Consider the following 18,285-nt stretch of genomic DNA (forward strand, 5'->3'; position numbering starts at 1 on the left):
CTGAGGAAGGAAGGAAAGATGGCAGGGCTGGGGGAGGGTCCGCCTATTGAACAATGAGCAAAGTAATGTGCCTTGGGACCAAGTCTAGGTGGCCAGAGGAAGCACCCCCAGTCACATCTTCCTTACTGCCTTCTAAGGCTCTGCGAGGTCCCTGTGTTCCTGCTGGCCCAGATCATTCCTCATTTCCCAGGTTGACTCAGAAATGTCCTTCCTCGGGACATTTATGCTCAGGGCTCTGAAACGTTCGAAGCATTTGAACCAGAGCAACTCCATCTTGAATAGGAGCTGGGTAAAATAAGGCTGAGACCTACTGGGCTGCATTCCCAGATGGTTAAGGCATTCTCAGACACAGGATGAGTTAGGAGGTTGGCACAAGATACAGGTGAAAAAGACCTTGCTAATAACACAGGTTGTGGTAAAGAAGCCGGCCAAAACCCACCAAAACCAAGATGGCGACGAGAGTGACCTCTGGTCATGCTCACTGCTACACTCCCACCAGCGCATGGCAGTTTACAAATGCCATGGCCACATCAGGGAGTTACCTCATGTGGTCTAAAAATGGGAGACGTGAATAATCCACTCCTTGTTTAGCATATCATCAAGAAATAACCACAAACATGGGCAACCAACAGCCCTCGGGGCTGCTCTGCCTATGGAGTAGCCATTCTTTATTCCTTCACTTTCTTACTAAACTTCCTTTCACTTTAAGAATTCATCTTGAATGCTTTCTTGCACGAGATCCAAGAACCCTCTGTAGGGGTCTGGATCGGGACCCATTTCTGGTAACACTGTTTCTAGACTACTCTTCTCCCTGCTCCTCATCACCTCCAATTCCACTGCTCACTTATATCGTCCTTAATGACCTTCAAAGTCAATGCTCACTTCTTTCATGAGGGAGTAATTGCTGCCTTCTCTCCACTCTGACACCCACAAAGGTGGATTAGACTTTCCTCTTGATATTCATCATATCCCACCTTGTATTAGGAGAGTTGTCCTATTCCTGTCCAAAATTAAATTAAAAGTTTTGTTCATTTACTTTTTAAAAAGTTTTATAATAAATAGATTTTTTTTCACTTTAAGTTCTGGGATACACGTGCAGAATGTGCAGGTTTGTTACATAGGTATATACATGTTCCACGGTGGTTTGCTGCATCTATCAACCCATCCTCTAGGTTTTAAGCCCCACATGCATTAGGTATTTCTCCTAATGCTATCCCTCCCCTAGCCCCCCATCCCCTAACAGGCCCCCGTGTGTGATGTCCCCATCCCTGTGTCCCAGTGTTCTCATTGTTCAGCTCCTACTTATAAGTGAGAACAGGCAGTGTTTGGTTTTCTGTTCCTGTGTTAGTTTGTAGAGAATGATGACTTCCAGCTTCATCCATGTCCCTGCAAAGACATGAACTCATTCTTTTTTATGGCTGCATAGTATTCCATGGTGTATATGTGCCACCTTCTCTTTATCCAGTCTATTGTTGATGGTCATTTGGATTGGTTCCAAGTCGTTGCTATTGTAAATAGTGCTGCAATAGACATACATGTGCATGTATCTTTATAGTAGAATGATTTATAATCCTTTGGGTATATACCTAGTAACGGGATTGCTGGGTCAAATGGTATTTCTTGATCTAGATCTTTGAGGGATCGCCACACTGTCTTCCACAGTGGTGGAACTAATTTATACTACTCACTTCCTTAAAAATAATTAATTCATCAAGAATTTAGCTAAAAACCTACCCCGTGTATTATGGTGCTAGGCTTGGGATTTGAAGATAGAGTTCCTGCATTCTGGAACTTACTGTCTAATGGGAGAAAATAGACAGCATCAGAACAGAATGGCTTGATAGCACAGAAGAGGGACATGCGACCCAGCCTTGGTGTGTGCTCATAGAGGGTGGTCAGGGAAGTCTGAATCTTCAAGGACAGGGGGGGAGGTGGGCTAATGAATGGTGGGAAAAGGATGCTCCTGGCATGGAGAACAGCATGGCATGGGGCAAGCAGCTGGAGGATTGGAATGTGTCCTAAGAACTGCAGTGAACTGAGTGTGGCTGCTATATGAAGGTCAAGCAAGAGTGTGGCGAAGATAGGACCAGAGAAGGGTCAAGCTGGACGGGGAGCAGAGGCCTGATCATAAAGGATCTTGCAAACCTTGCTAAAGAATGAGACAGTTTAGTCCATGGTGCCTTGAACATGACCTGGATAGATGAGGCACTCAGTTACATCACAGGTCAAGATACAATTACCTGGTATCTGAGGTTGAGTTCCCCCAGAAGCAGATTCTGAGACAAAGATTCAAGTGCAAGTAGGTTCATTGGGAGATGATCCCAAGAGCTATTGGGGGAGTGAGGGGAAACGGGTCAGGGAAAGGAAGGCAGCTGATACAGTGTGCATTGATCAGTAGGTTGCTGCTGTGAGCACCTCGGCTCAGATTGCTGGAAAACTGTAAGACATGCTTCAGAGACATCCCGCTCAAGAGTGGAGGAGCCATTGTTTGGGGGCTGCTCTCAGGGGCATTTATTCCCCATCACTGTGGCTTGCCCTGTGTGAGGGCAAGAAGGAGCCGCCAGCTGGAGAAAACCCACAGGCAGAGAGCCCTGGGTGTCTGAAGAAGCCCTGGCCCCTGGCCATGTACAAGAACAGTGAGTGATAGGGTGCGGTGGGGCTCAGCGTCTGCCACATCTGGTTATTCAGATGGAATAATGTGGAAAAACAAGGAGGGTTTGCTCCTTGGCTCTTGCTGTGAGAGTCAGGGCTGGAAAGAGGTGGCATGCTCAAGGGGGGAACGGAAGAGAGTTTGATGAAGGGACAATTCACAGAGGTGTGGGCGGGGGAAGTACCAGAAGCTAGTTCTTCTAGGCCCCAAGAGGAGGGAACCCGGCCTTCTCATCGCTCAGGTGGGATAACTCTGAGGCTGGCTCCCCACCGTTGCCCAGCAGTCTCAGCTGAGCTGCTCAGCCATACACCTGCTCATCAGCGCACCCTGTATTGGCCACATTTGCTCCTTCCTTTTCCTGATCCACTTCCCTACTACCCTAAGTAGTCCTTCTTGGGATCCCCTCGCAATGAACCTATTTGGTGGAATAGGGTGAGAGCCGGAGTTGAGGGAAAGAGGTTGCCCGACAGGAGTGTGGTCTTAGGTAGAAAACTGCAGCCCTGCCACATTACAGCTTGTTGGCAGGAACCGAAGGCAGAAACAGTGTCCGCTCTCTTGTCCAGTCCCTCAGCCAGAGGAACTGAAAAACAGAGGCCAAGGAAGCCTAGCAACATGGTCTGTCCCGAAAGAAGCGTCTGTCCTGAGAGAGCTCAGCTGGAGGAGAAGACACAGCACGCCCTTCTCACAGCAGTGTAGCTTTTCACCTACCCTCTTCAGACCGGCTTCTACACCGCCAGGAAACTCACCACTTCATGGCAAAGCACAACTTTACCCAACAATGCCTTTTATTTGTGAGCACCTTACCGTTTACAATCACTTTTCACTGACCCTGTACTCCTTTTGCCACAAAATAACTGATCCGCTGGGCAGAGCAGGTGCTAATATCCATCCTCTGTTGAGCCAAGAGTTCAAATCTTATCTTTGGATTCAGAGTCCAGCGTTCTCTTTGTTATATCATGTCTTCCCAAGAAACAGGAAGTCAATGCTGCTCGGCAATGACCACATTATTCATCTTTACTATGACATCTTTGAAATAGCTTAGTTGATACTTGGAGTCAGTTACCAAAGCCATAATTTCTAGAGGTCCCTCTTAGATACAAATTTCTTTTTATTTCTTTTTTTTTTTCTTTGAGATGGAGTCTTGCTCTGTTGCCAGGCTGGAGTGCAGTGGCACAATCTTGGCTCACTGCAACCTCTGCCTTCCCGGTTCAAGCTATTCCCCTGCCTCAGCCTCCCGAGTAGCTGGGACTACATGCGCCCACCACCATGCCCAGCTAATTTTTTTTTGTATTTTAGTAGAGACGGGGTTTCACCATGTTAGCCAGGATGGTCTCAATCTCCTGACCTTGTGATCCACCCACCTTGGCCTCCCAAAGTGCTGGGATTACAGGCATGAGCCACTGCGCCCGGCCAGCTTCAAATTTCTTAATATAATCATGATCTGATTTAATGTGTTCATCTTAGAGGTGACCTAAAGTGGGAATATCTTAGCTCCATAACTGTGCAGTTCCATGTAAAATCTACTTACGCAGAGGGAGACTCACAGAACTAAAATCATTAGATGCCTACTACGTGCCAGGGAACTTGTGTACGTCATCACTTTGCAGATGGATAGTATCATCTGACTCCACATTCCATATTCCTCTGCTTCAATAAAGGTTGCTAATGGATTATGGCTAAGAAAATCCATGCTTGTTATTTTTAGAAACACAACAAACAAGCATAATGCACTCAGAGGAATCATTTTTTGGGTCATCAATGACGGCATGATGATGTCTCTTGCAAAAATGTGCCCTTCAGCTTTGCAGTCAGCAGTGGCTGGGAGCCGGGGCTCTGGAGCCAGACTGCCTGGCATCAGCCTCTGGTTTGTGACTTATCACTTTTTCACTGGGTAACCTCGCTTCATTCAATCTCCCGTGCCTCAGTTTCCCTGCCACCAAATTAGAGCTAATAATACTCCTTACTCGTAATAGTCATTACCCTTGTAATAAACATTGAATGAAGTTAATGGTGCCTCACATAGCATAGGCACCTCAGTAAGATCAATGGTAATGATGTTTATGTCGGCATTGTCCTATCAACCTGATACGTTCTGTAAATAAGTATGTTTTCAACCCCTGGCCTGGCCTAGAGAGTGTAGGGGGTGACCTTAAAAGGCCAAGAATCCAGGGCCTAGAGAGAGATCGACAGGGGCTGGGGGCTTTCGTGCCTGGGCGAACTGATAATGCCACATGCGGATGGGAGAGATGAACTCACCAAGCAAGCGGCACGCTGAGGGGTGGGCGGTTCTTGTCGGAAACATATTTTGGTCTGTGGTTTCTCTGAGCCATTTTTGTCTTTGCCAAATGAGCCCCTTGGGAAAACGAAGCAGCTCCATCTATATAAATAGCCACCATTTGGGAGAGGAAGTGAGAGGTTTCCCTAGAGAGGGTGGGAAAGGGTTGTGGGGCTCAGTGTCAGGCCCAGCACCTGGCCCATGGGAGACACTCAGAACTATCCAACCAGTGGATGGGTTTCAACGGCTTTGTTGTAAAAGGCCTTCTTCCCTCCTTGGACAGAGGACATTGTCTTGTTGCGGGTGGTGGCGATGGAAGCTCAGGTTCTGTTGGGCTTCACCTTGGCTGAATCAGGGCAGATACTGGTCTCCTTACCTCTAAGTTGAGGATGGGAGACTCTGGATCCCCGCTGCATCGCCTGAGAGAATGCAGGTTGCCAACACCCCTAACACACTCCGTAGTGATGCTACAGGGGAAAGCACAGGGAGAGCTCTTGCCTTTTCATGGGAGTCAGAGAGTGCGATCGGAAGGGGGGTCTTTGATATATTCACTCACTCACTCACTCACTCACTCTCTCACCAGTAATTGAGTGTTATACTAGTTTCCCATGACTGTGGTAACAACTGGGTGGCTTAAACCTTCAGACATTTATTCCCTCACGGTTTTGCATTGGCAGGACCAGCCTCCCTCTGAGGCTCTGGAGAACGGCCCTTCCTTGCCTCTTTCTAGCTTCTGGCATTTACCAGCCATCTTTGGCATTCCTCAGCTTGCAGCTACTCACTTCGTTCTTGCCTCTGCCGTCACGAGTTTCTTCCCTCTGTGTCTCAGTCTCTGTATCTTCACATGACTTCCTGCAAGGACACCAGTCATTGGTTTTAAGGCCTGCTCTAATGGAGTATTACCTCTCTTTAATTGCGTCTGCAAAGAGTCTATTTCCAAATAAGGTCACATTCTACGGTTCTGTGCGGACATGAATTTGTCAGGGGGCTGGTGGGAGCACACTGTTCAACCCAGTACAGGTGACTGCTTCACGCCGGGCACCCTGCTAGCTGGCCTGGATATGAAGATGAGTAAGACCCCACAATCTGACAGTCTACCGAGGAGACGGACACATAGTGAGTCACTTTAATTCCGTGAGATTAGCATGAGCTAATATCTTGCATTTATTGAGCTTTTACTAAGTGCCTGGCACTATTCAGTGTACATTTAAACTCACAATCCTCATAGCAACCCTAGAGGTATGTACTACCATGATCCCCATTTTACAGATGAGGAGGCTGAGTTCCAGGGAGGATAAGTACCTGCCACACGTCACAGGCTTGGTCTCCCTTCCTGTGGAAGTCAGGGCAAGCTCTTCTGAGGAAGTGGCATTGGAGTAGAGACTTGGATCAGGAGAAAGCAGCAACTATAGGAATGCTGGAGGGCGGATAGGGTAGGCAAGTGTTCCAGACAGCGGCAAAAGCCATGACAAACTTGGCAGGCTTGAGTCAGGCTCAAGCTTAGCAGTCATAGGGAGGTGAAGGAGGCATCTGTGGCTGGAGCCAGTGCCAGGCAGTGGAGTGGGGTGACGTTGGAGAAGCAGAGCCTCTGAGGCCATGGTGAGGAATCTGGGTCTGATACTTTTTCTTTCCTTTTTTTTTTTTAGACCAAGTCTCACTTTGTCATCCAGGCTGGAGGGCAGTGGTGCAATCTTGGCTCACTGCAACCTCCACCTCCCAGGTTCAACCGATTTTCCTGCACGCCACTACTCCTGGCTAATTTAATTTTTGTATTTTTAGTAGAGAAAGGGTTTCACCATGTTAGCCAGGCTGGTCTTGAACTCCTGGCTTCAAGTGATCCACCCACCTCAGCCTCCCAAAGTGCTTGGATTACAGGTGTGAGCCACTGTGCCCGGCCTGATTTGTTCTGGCTGGGAATGGAGAATGGACAACCGTGGGTAAGGGTGGAGGTGGGGAGGCCAGATGGGGTCTGGGTCATCCCTAGCAGGACTTGCTGATGGATGTGAAGGGTGAAAGGGAACGAGAAAGCACTCACCTTAGGCCTGAGTGACTGGGGGATGAGGATAACCGGAGGAAGATGGGAACGATGGAGTGGGGCAGGAGGCGTGGCCTGAGGAAGGACTAAGTCAAGGACTAACTCTGTTAGGCACCCAGTCAGTGGTCCTTGAAGCCTCGGGACTGAATCTGTATGAGGATGCTCCGGCTGAGAATCCTGCTGGTACCCACGGCAGGGGCTGGGGTTCCCAAAACTGGCTGCCCAGTAGAAACCCCTGAAGAGGACATTCAAAATACAGATTCCGGGGCCTCATCCCAGACGGAAACTTAATATAGGAGAGTCCAGGAATCCGTAGTTTCAACAGGCCGAGAATGATGTAGTAATAGCTTACTTTTACTAAGCACTTCCCTTTTGGATTTTTTAAGCTCATAAGAATTCTGCGAGCTAGATCCATGTCTCCACCCATGTTACAGCTGAACACACGAAGGCTCAGGGCAGCTGGGTAATTTGCTCAAACTCGCATAGCAAGTTCCAGCATCTGTGGGAAGAGGAGCTGGGCCACGTGATCTCAAACCCTAAGCGGATTCCAGGCATCTCCTGAATCTTCAGGCTGCTTCCTTTCCACCCGGAGATTTCTTTATTGCCCGGGGCTGACTTCAGAAAAGCCATGCTCCGCTTGCTCTTCAGTCTGGGCTCCAGTATCTCAGCTGTCTGCCGATCTCCTCTTTGAGTAAATATTTAAATAGAATTTAAATTTTCCCTCTTCAACCTTTTTAAATAAAAATAAATCTTGCCTTCTGGACTGTGTCTGCCGCTTCCCGTTTATTGGAGAGCTCCATTCATCGCACACAGCGCTCAAATCACTGACACCTGCGGCCTACAGCAAGCAGATCGAGCGAGTCCTGGCAAACCCGGGCCGCCGCCTCCGCAGCTACTCCCGCCCGCCGGGTCTGCGCTGTGCAGTCCTGGGCTGCGCCGGGTGGGGTCTGGGCCTGCGGCGTGAGGGCCCCTTTCGCTTCCTGGCTCTTTGACCCTTTCATTTAGCCGAGGTCCTACTGGCTCCTTCCAGGTGAAAGGCTAGCGAGGGGCCACGGTCACCATCAGCTGGAAGCTTTTAAGTAACACAGTCAGGGCCAGGCACGTGTGGCTCACGCCTGTAATCCCACCACTTTGGGAGGCCGAAGCGGGGTGGATCACCTGAGGTCAGGAGTTCAAGACCAACCTGGCCAACATGGTGGAACCCCGTCTCTACTAAAAACACAAAAATTAGCCGGATGTGGTGGTGGGAGCCGTAATCCCAGCTACTCGGGAGGCTGAGGCAGGAAAATCACTAGAACCTGGGAGGCAGAGGTTGCGGTGAGCCAAGATCACAGCATTGCATTCCAGCCTGGGGGACACAGCGAGACTCTGTCTCAAATAAATAAATAAATAAATAAAAATTTAAAAAACAGACTCAGCTGCTTGTTTTTTGTTTTGGCTTTGGTTTTTTCTTTATTTTTAAGGAGTTAGGTCCCTGGATCCTTGAGAGACAAATTCTCTGAGTGAGGAGGGGAGACTGCTGAGTTTGCCTGCCTATTGAATCCCATTTCGTTTCCAGAAAATTCCACGTTTCCTACCTCCATGCCCCCTCCCCCGTCCCCTTCCCTTTGCTTATAATTTAGCTGCAGTTTACCAAGACATATCAGTAGTAAAGATTCTTGTTCAGAACACCCTGCAAAATCAAAAATGTAAAAGAGACATTTCCCTCTCCTTTCCCCAGTCGTCCTCTCCCCTCCTTGTTCTGCCAGAAACCCCACCAGCTTGCCAGGAGCCACCCAGGAACAGATTTCCTCTCTAATCTGTTGCATCTGTTCACCCACTCCTACTCCCTGTTAATCCCTCCAAATGCACCGTTTGCCACAAATGGGCATGAGACAACTGGCAGCGCGACCTCGGGGCTGATTCCTGTGGCTCCAGCCACTCTCATTTGTTCTGTTTCTCTCTGAAATGCAGGGAGGCAGCCACCTCCGTTCTGCTCAGAGAAGGGACACTTGAGAACTCTAATCACAGGCCCAGTTCCAGTCTGTGAAGCCAAGCGTTTGTCATTTATATGTTTGTGCTCATCGATTTTACGCTGATGATTTAGTTATATTTATCTGGGAATGGTTCCGATTCAAGCCATGGGAAAGTCAGGAGACTTGGGTGGTATTTATGGTTCAGTAATTGCCTTGTTGTGGGGCTCTGGCTCGGGAAATAATCCTCTCGGAGCCTGCATTTCTCTATTTTGAAAACAGGGAGAAATCTTCCATGCAACAGCTATTTGTCAGGTGCACTGAAATCTCTTCATAAAAGTATTGGTTTATTTTGTTTTCTTCCTTTTCCCTTTCAGTTATTCTGTAGTACCCCCAGTGCATCCTTGGCACCCAGGAAATCTGTATAGAGAAGTGAGTACTGCACCGTTAGGGATGGCATGCGTTCCCCTCAAATTCATATGTTGAAGCCCTAACCTCCAATGTGATGGTATGAAGAGGTGGGGCCTTTAGGAGAAAGTGAAATCATGAGGCTAGAGCCTTCATAAATGGGATTAGTGTCCTTATCAGAGGAACTGACACTAGAGCTTCCTGCCTCCACCGTGTGAGGATACAGTGATCTGGTAGCTACATGCAAGCCAGGAAGAGAGGCCTCACCAGAAACAAATCTGCTGGCACCTTGATCTTGGACTTGCAGCCTTTAGAACTGTGGGAAATAAGTATCTGTTATCTAAGCCACCCAGTCTATGGTATTTTGTTATAGCGGTTTGAGCTAATACATTATCATTCTAATATTTTTTTCTCCATGTTAATATATAAAGTGTATGCCATTATTTTATATTTTCTTTTTCTGTATCTTGTTTTATTCCTCTAGCACCTAATGGAATCACTTTTGTTTTTGTTTGTTTGTTTGTTTTTGACACAGGGTCTTGCTCTGTTGCCCAGGCTGGAGTGCAGTGGTGCGATCTTAGCTCACTGCCACCTCTGCCTCCCAGGTTCAAGCGACTCTTGTACCTCAGCCTCCCAAGAAGCTAGGATTACAGGCATCTGCCACCATGACCAGCTAATTTTTTTTTTTTTGTATTTTTAGTAGAGATGGGGTTTCACCATGTTGCCCAGGCTGGTCTCAAACTCCTGACCTCAAGTTATCTGCCCGCCTCAGCCTCCCAAAGTGCTGGGATTACAAGTGTCGGTCACCGTGCTGGGTCATGGAAACCACTCTTAATTCACCTGCTTCGGGTTCAATTTATACTTTTAAATGGCCACATATAACTCTGGTGCAGTTCTATTATAATTTCTTCAGCTATTCCCATGTAGACGATACTCACTCTGTTTCCTGGTTTTTTGTTTTTGTTTTTGTTTTGCCTCTGTTTACAAGGTAGTATACTTCTAAGTTTTTTGGTTTTGAAGCTTTTATTCCTATGGGATGGATTTTTAGGAGTGTGACTTAAGATGTATGTATTTTAATCATAACAAATGTGGCCAGATTTCTTTCCAAAAAGACTGCATTAATACAGTCTTTCCAATACAGTATAATAATACTGTATTTTCAATCACAAATGTACTAAAGTCCCCACATTCTCTTTAGCAGTAAAGATTATCAGTCCCTCTCATTTTTTCACCTGATCAGAGTAAATTCTTGTCTCGTTGTAACTTTACTTGGTAGCTCCCTGATTGCACATGAATTTGAACCTCTTTTCACATATGCATTGGTCACATGGATTTTTTGGTGAATTGCCTATTCATATCCTTGATTCAGTTTTCTGTCGTGGTATTTATCCCTGTCTTGTTTGTTTTGTAAGAGTTCTCTGCATATTATAGCTATTCACCCTCTGTCTGATCTCTGAGTTGACAGTCTTCCCCTGCTCCCCAAGCTAGTGTTTACCTATTGACTTAGCGTCTTAGTCCGGTTCCTATAACAAAAGATTTTAGAGCCGGTAATTTATAAACAACAGGAATTTATCGCTCACTATTCTGGAAGTGCAAAACTAAGATGCCAGCAGTTTTGGTGTTTGGTGAGGGCCTATTCCTCACAGATGACACCTTCTGTGTCCTCACATGGCAGAAGTGATGAACACGCTCCCTCAAGCCTCTTTGATAAAGGCACTAATCCTATTCATGAGGGCAGAGCTCTCATCACCTGATCACCTCCCAAAGCCCTCACCTCTTAATACTATCACCTTGAGGATTAGGTTTCGACATATGAATTTTGGGGGGGACACTTACATTCAGATCATAGGACTTAGCCTCTGGTATCTTTTCCAAACAAAAGTTTTTCATATTTATCTGGTCAAATATGTGTATCTGTCCTTTTATAGCTTCTGAGTTTCCAATCTTAATTAAAAAGCTCTCACCCACCTTAGTTTTTTGTTTGTTTGTTTTTTCCTCTTTGAGACAGGGTCTTGCTTCATCACCCAGGCTGGAGTACAGTGGCTTGATCACTGCAACCCCAACCTCCCAGGCTCAAATGATCCTCCCACCTCAGCCTCTTCAGTAGCTGGGACTATAGGCACCCACTACCACACCCAGGTAATTTTATTTTTTTGTAGAGATGGGGTATCTCTTTATGTTCTCCAGGCTGGAAAGGTCCATTTTAACTTTCTTCTGACTGGATAATCATTCTAGCATCTTTACTTAATACCTAATTCCTCCTCGTGGGATTAACAATATCATTTTTCCTCTTTATTTTTATTTCATTTTAGATTCAGGGGTTACATGTGCATGTCTGTTAGCTGGCATATTGCATACTAGTGGGAATTGGGCTTCTAGTGTATCCCTTACCTAAATAGCGAACATTTTACCAGATAAGTTTTATTTCAACCCTCATCCCCCCTTCTACCCTCCCCCATTTTTGAACCCCAGTGTCTATTATTTCCATCTTTGTGTTTATGTGAATCCATTGTTTAGCTCCTACTTACAAGTGAAAATGTGCAGTATTTGGTTTTCTTTTTCTGAGTTAGTTCACTTAGGATAATGGCCGTTAGCTCCATCCATGTTGCTGCAAAAGACATTATTTCATTTTTTATGGCTATCTAGTATTCCATGGTATATATTTCTTTATCCAGTCAACTGTTGATGAACACTTAGGTTGGTTCCATGACTTTGCTACTGTGAATAGTGCTGCAATGAACATATGAATGCAGGTGACTTTTTTATAATGTGGTTTCCTTTCCTTAGTCTCACTACTAGTGAGACGGCTGGGTCGAACCGCTAGTTCTGTTTTTAGTTCTTTGAGAAATCTCCATACCATTTTTCATAGGGATCGAACTAATTTACATTCCCATCATCAGTGTATAAGCATTCCCTTGTCTTCACATCCATACCAACATCTATTGCTTTTGACTTTTTAGTAATAGCCATTCTGACTGGTGTAAGATGATATCTTATTGTGGTCTTAATTTGCATTTCTCTGATAATTAGTGATGAGCATTTTTTCATGTGTTTGTTGACTGCTTGTATTTCTTCTTTTGAGAAATGTCTGCTCCTGTAGACATGGCTAGGATTGCCATTTTTAATGGGGTTGTTTGTTTTTCTCTTGTTGAGTTGTTTGAGTTCCTTGTAGATTCTGGATATTAGTCCTTTGTCAGAGGCATAATTTGCAATTACTTTTCCCAGTCTGTAGGTTGTCTATTTATCTGTTGATTATTTATTTTGTTATGCAAGAGCATTTTAGTTCAATTAAGTCCCATTCGACTATTTTTATTTTTGTCGCATTTGCTTTTAAGGTCTTCAGCATAAATTCTTTGCCTAGGCCAATGTCCAGAAGAGTTTTCCCTAAGTTTTCTTCTAGGATTTTTATAGTTTCAGGTCTTATGCTTAAGTCTTTAATATACCTTGAGTTAATTTTTATATATGGTGAGAGATAGGGATCCAGGTTCATTCTTCTGCATATGGCTAGCTAGTTTTCCCAGCACCACTCATTGACTAGGGTGTCCTTTCTCTGTTGTTTATTTTTGTTGACTTTGTTAGGGATCAGTTACATGTAGATATGTGGCTTTATTTCTGGGTTCTGTATTCTATTTCAGTAACCTATGTGTCTAATTTTGTAGCAGCACCATGCTGTTTTAGTTACTATAGTTTGGTAGCATAATTTGAAGTCAGGCAATGTGATGCCTCCAAATTTGTTCTTTTTGCTTAGGATTACTTTGGCTATTTGGGCTCTTTTTTGGTTCCCTATGAACTTTAGGATTGCTTTCTTCTAATTCTGTCAAAAATGATGTTGGTAATTTAATAGGGATTGCACTGAATCTGTAGATTGCCTTGGCAGTATAGTCATTTTAATGATATAAATTCTTCCAATCCATGAGCATGGGACGTTTTTCCACTTGTTTATATCATCAACAATTTTTTTCATCAGTGTTTCGTAGTTGTCCTTGTAGAGATCTTTCACTTCTTTAGTTAAATGTATTCCTATTTTATTCTTTTGTGGCCATTGTGGGGATTGAGTTCTTGATTTGGTTCTCAACTTGGATATTATTGATATATAGAAATGCTACTGATTTCCATATGTTGATTTTTTAACCTGAAACATTACTGAAGTTGTTTATCAAGTCTAGGAGTCTTTCGAAGGAGCCTTTAGGGTTTTCTAGGTATAGAATCATGTCATCAGTGAACACAGATAATTTCACTTGCTCTTTTCCAATTTGGATGCCCTTTATTTCTTTCTCTTGCCTGATTGCTCTATGACTTCCAAAAATAATTTTAAGAAATAACTTTTTTGAGGTATAATTTATATACCATAAAATTTAACTTTTGTTAAGTGATTTTAGTTAGAAGTTGATAGTTTCACAACCATCATTGCAATTCAATTTTAGAACATTTCTATCACTCCTAAAAGTTTACCTATTTACCTTCCAGTCTAGGTAATCTCAGATATGCTTTCTGTGTCTGTAAATTTGCCTTTTTCAGACATGAAAAATCATTTTTGTCCTATTTGAAACATAAATATGTCATTAGATCTGTTCAGGATTCTCTATTTTCTTTTTAAATGTTTACTTTTATTTTCATTATTTTTGAGGCAGTCTTGCTCTGTTGCCCAGGCTGGAGTACAGTGGTGTAGTCATCATTCACTGCAGCCTTGGTCTCCTAAGGCTCAGGCGATTCTCCTGCCTCAGCCTCCCAAAGTGCTGAGATTACAGGCATGATTTTTTCCCATTGAGTCTTTTGTCTGTCCTTCAACTTAATAGAAATAGGAGCAAAGAACATGAAGAGTTTTGGGGAAAAAAATACATTATTCTTAAAAGATACCCTCACTTCTGAGAAGTACAGATGAAAACTATGCTAAGATATAATTTTTCACCTCTTACATCAGCAGTAATCCAAAAGTTTAGTGACGCACTGTGTTGATGAGTTTTGGGTGAACACATTCTTACTCATTGCTGGTAAGAGCATAAGCCCTGGGCAATTTGGCCAAATTTCAAATGCATATTCCCAGCAGTTCTACTTTTGGAAGCTTATTCTACAGATATATTTTCATTAAGAAAAAAAAGTACATAGTTTGGAACATTGCTTTTTGCAACAAAATATTAGAAACCATGTCCTAGGGGACTAGTCAAACTATGGTATATTCATGTGATGGAGACATGAGGCTGCTATATAATAAAGGACAAGAAAGCTTTTTTTGTACTACAAATACCTTAGAGACATATTAAGCAGAAGCAAGATTCAATGTGTACAGTGTTACCCTTTGTGTAAAAAACAATGGAAAAAAAGATTTTTGTACTCATCTGCTTGTTTAGCAAAGAAATTCTGGAGGGATACATATGGTGGTGGGTAAGATGGAACTGGGCAGATGTGGGACAAAGACAGAAGAAAAATGTTCACTGTATGTTTCTGTAACTTAACTTTAATTTTATATTAAAAATTTACCTATTCTCTCTTAGCTATCCTAGACATTTACTTTTCCACATAACTTTCAAGACAATTTTATTCAGTTCTCACCTTCCCAACACTATTGGCATTCCAATAGTAATCACATTAAACTTATATCTGAATTTTGAGAGGATCAAGTTTTAAATGACAGTCATCCCTCGTACCCAGGACTTCCTTAGGTATTCAGACTTTTCTAGAGAAGAGCCATCATGGTGGAGGAGAATAAACAGCACCAATCATCCTGTAATCATTGATTCCATTCATTCAAACATTTTTCGAGCACTTGCTATGAGCCAGGGGATACAATGGTGAACAAAACAGGCAAAAAGGTCTCTCACAGAGCTTACGTTAGAGTGAAGGCAGACAGACAGTAAGTGAATAAATAAGTTAAATCATGGTGCATTAAATGGTGATCAATATAAGGAAAAAATGAATCAGGGAATTGTAAAAGTAGCTGCCACAAGTTGGGGCAGGGGGTTTCCATTTTAAATAAGGTGATCAGGAAAGAGTTCCCTGGAAAGTGATATTTAAGCCAAGAGAAGGTGAGGGAGCAGGGCCTGTGTAGAGCCGGGAGGAACATTCCAGGAAGAGGAAAACTGGGCAAGGGCAAGCCTGCATGTGTGAGGGCAGCAGGAAGTCCAGTGTGGCTGAGCTGGAACGAGCCAGGAGAGTCCAGGTTAAGTGAGGCCTTGAGGACCAGCATATGGAGTTTGGCTTTTTCCTGAGGTGGAAGCTGCTGGAAGTTTCCGAACAGAGGCATGGCATGATCTGACTTACGGACTGAAAGGATCACTCTAGCTGGTAGCTGGAGAACAGCCGAAAGTGGCAAAGGCAGAAGCCAGGAGACGGGTTGGGAGCCCAACACAGTAATCTTGACAAGAGATGGTGGATGATGGCAACTTGGGCCAGGGATGCACCAGGGAAAATGCTGGATATATTTGGAATGTAAAGCCAAGACAATTTTCTGACTGATCGGCTGATTTTTCATTTTTGCAGCTATATTTAATTAATTTAGTTGGTTTTTTTCTTTTACTACTGAATTACAGAACTTCAAAACAATTTTCTATGGCCTAGAATTATTTAAGTAGCATTTTAACTATCTGTTTGTAAAAGTTAAAACTCAACTATGACACCATCTGTTACTACTGTCTGTTTCAATGTTAGTTTTAAAGTCACCTTTTCTGTATTCTCTATGGTAATTAATTTTTTTTTAAAAAAATTCCCAGTTCTTTTCTGATTAATTTTGATATTTGGTATATTGTTTAAAAGATCATACTTTTTTGTTTTCACTTCGTATCAATTTATGACTTTTAATTTCTTCTGTAACATGGTTGTACCTCCTTTTTTATTTTTAAACTTACATGTTTTTACCCTCTTTTACCCTTGATGAAGTTCATTTAATCTATTTATCTTTTGGAATAGTTTATTTTCATTTATTCTTTCATTATTTTTATTGGTTTATATTTCAGTAATGTTAGATTTTGTCTTATTAATTTCACCTTCTAATTTCTCCTGGCTTATTTTCTTACTTTTAAAAAATTTAATTTCAAGTTTGAAAGAATTAACGAAATAAACCTGAAAATATAAATAACAGCAATTCTTGGCTAAAATAAGAATTTTTTTCCTTAAAAGTAAATTGGGATTAGTAGGATAGAACAGACATCAATATTTCTTTTTGCTCCTATAATATGCATCTTCCTTGTTTTTGGCAACCAAACATCAGTTTCCCTTTGAGAACATGTTCTCCTTCATCCTCAGTCTATGTGATCCCACCTCCAAGCTCAAAGTACAGGCCTGTGACTCAGTACTAGCTAATCAGGGTTCTATATCTGTCTGGGTTCAGCCAATGGACACATGACCCAAGACGGACCAATCAAATCTCTTCCCAGCGTTTGCTAGAACTATTGGAAAGATGGTGCCTCTGTTCTTCTGAGGTTTCAAGTACTAAGAAGTAAGTTGGTCCGGAACAGTCAGAGGCTGTCTTTGTTGCCATTAAAACCAGTCTGAGAATGAAGTCTGAGAATAAAGTCAACATAGAACAGGGAGAGAAAGAGAAAGAGATGGATTCTTTCTTTTTTTTTCTTTTTTGAGACGAAGTCTCACTCTGTCTCCCAGGCTGGAGTGCCGTGGTGCGATCTCTGTTCACTGCAACCTCCGCCTCCCGGTTTCAAGCGATTCTCCTGCCTCAGCCTCCTGAGTAGCTGGGATTATGGGCACTCATCACCATGCCCGGCTAATTTTTGTACTTTTAGTAGAGACGGAGTTTCCATGTTGGCCAGGCTGGTCTCGAACTCCTGACATTGAGTGGTCTGCCCACCTTAGCCTCCCAAAGTGCTGGGATTACAGGCGTGAACCACCACACCTGGCCAGAGATGGATTCTTAATGACATCAATTGTACCATTGGTTGTCATGTCTGGAGCTGATTTGATCCCTTTGAACTTTCTAGTTATGTGGGCAAATAAACTCCCATTTTTGTTTAGTGAGTTTGAATTTGGCTTCTGTCACACACCATAGGATGAATTTTGACTGACACAGTCCACCTGGTTCCACTTTCCATGAGAAGCGGGTCTCCTGTCAGAGACGGACTAGTCACCCCAGACATTTCAGGTTGCACCTCTCTGGCTTTCCCAGCTGCATCCCTCACTGTTCCTGACTTCCTCCTTCTTGGAAGTGCCCATCCCTTGGTCTGTTCAGCACTGCAACTTCCGTATTACTTGCTTCTCCAAGTCTTCTGTCTTTTAGATGTTGGTATTTCTTTAAGAATATCGGGGGTTGGGGGGGTGTGGGGGGAAGTAACTTTTAATTAAAAGCTGGATGCAGTTTGAACTTTTGACTTGGGAGAAAGGCAGAATTGCTTAATTTTTTGGTTACAGAACCACCTCCTTAATAGGCCATTTTCCTGGAAGAACAGGAAGGCTGCAAAGAGCCCAGCCTGGCCAGGGTAGAGGAAGGAGGACAGGAAGGAGCTGTGTTCAGCCGCAGAGGCCTGGAAGGCCTGGTTGGAACCCAGCTTCTCAGATTACTGTATGCATAGCCTTTGCAGTATTGCGGGGAAATAGGACAAATAGAATATGTTTCTTCTGGGGGATCCATTTTACTCAAGGACTTGGAGAGAATAGAGTACTTATAAATTAAAACACATATTCTTCAGAATAAAAGGAAAAATTCACGTGAATCTTTAAGACTTCGAAGAACTTGTATGCGTATGCAGGTTGCTTCAGCCAATGCATCCTAGATGTTCTGGTGATATACAATTAAGATATAATTTTCCCACCTTAAGGAAGGCCTTTTCCTGACCCCGTATTTGCCTCCAGCTGGGCCTTTCATCAGATTCCTTTACAGCAAAACTCACTCAAAAAGTGGTGTCTAAATTTGCCATCGTCATTTCTTCTCATCCTGTTCTTTCTGGAATGCACCTGATCAGTCTTTTGCTCTGATTTCACTCCTGTTAAGTCCCTAGTAGTTTCCACGTTGCCAAATCCA

This window comes from Macaca nemestrina, chromosome 3 (genome assembly GCF_043159975.1).
Source record: "Macaca nemestrina isolate mMacNem1 chromosome 3, mMacNem.hap1, whole genome shotgun sequence".
Lineage (NCBI taxonomy): Eukaryota > Metazoa > Chordata > Mammalia > Primates > Cercopithecidae > Macaca > Macaca nemestrina.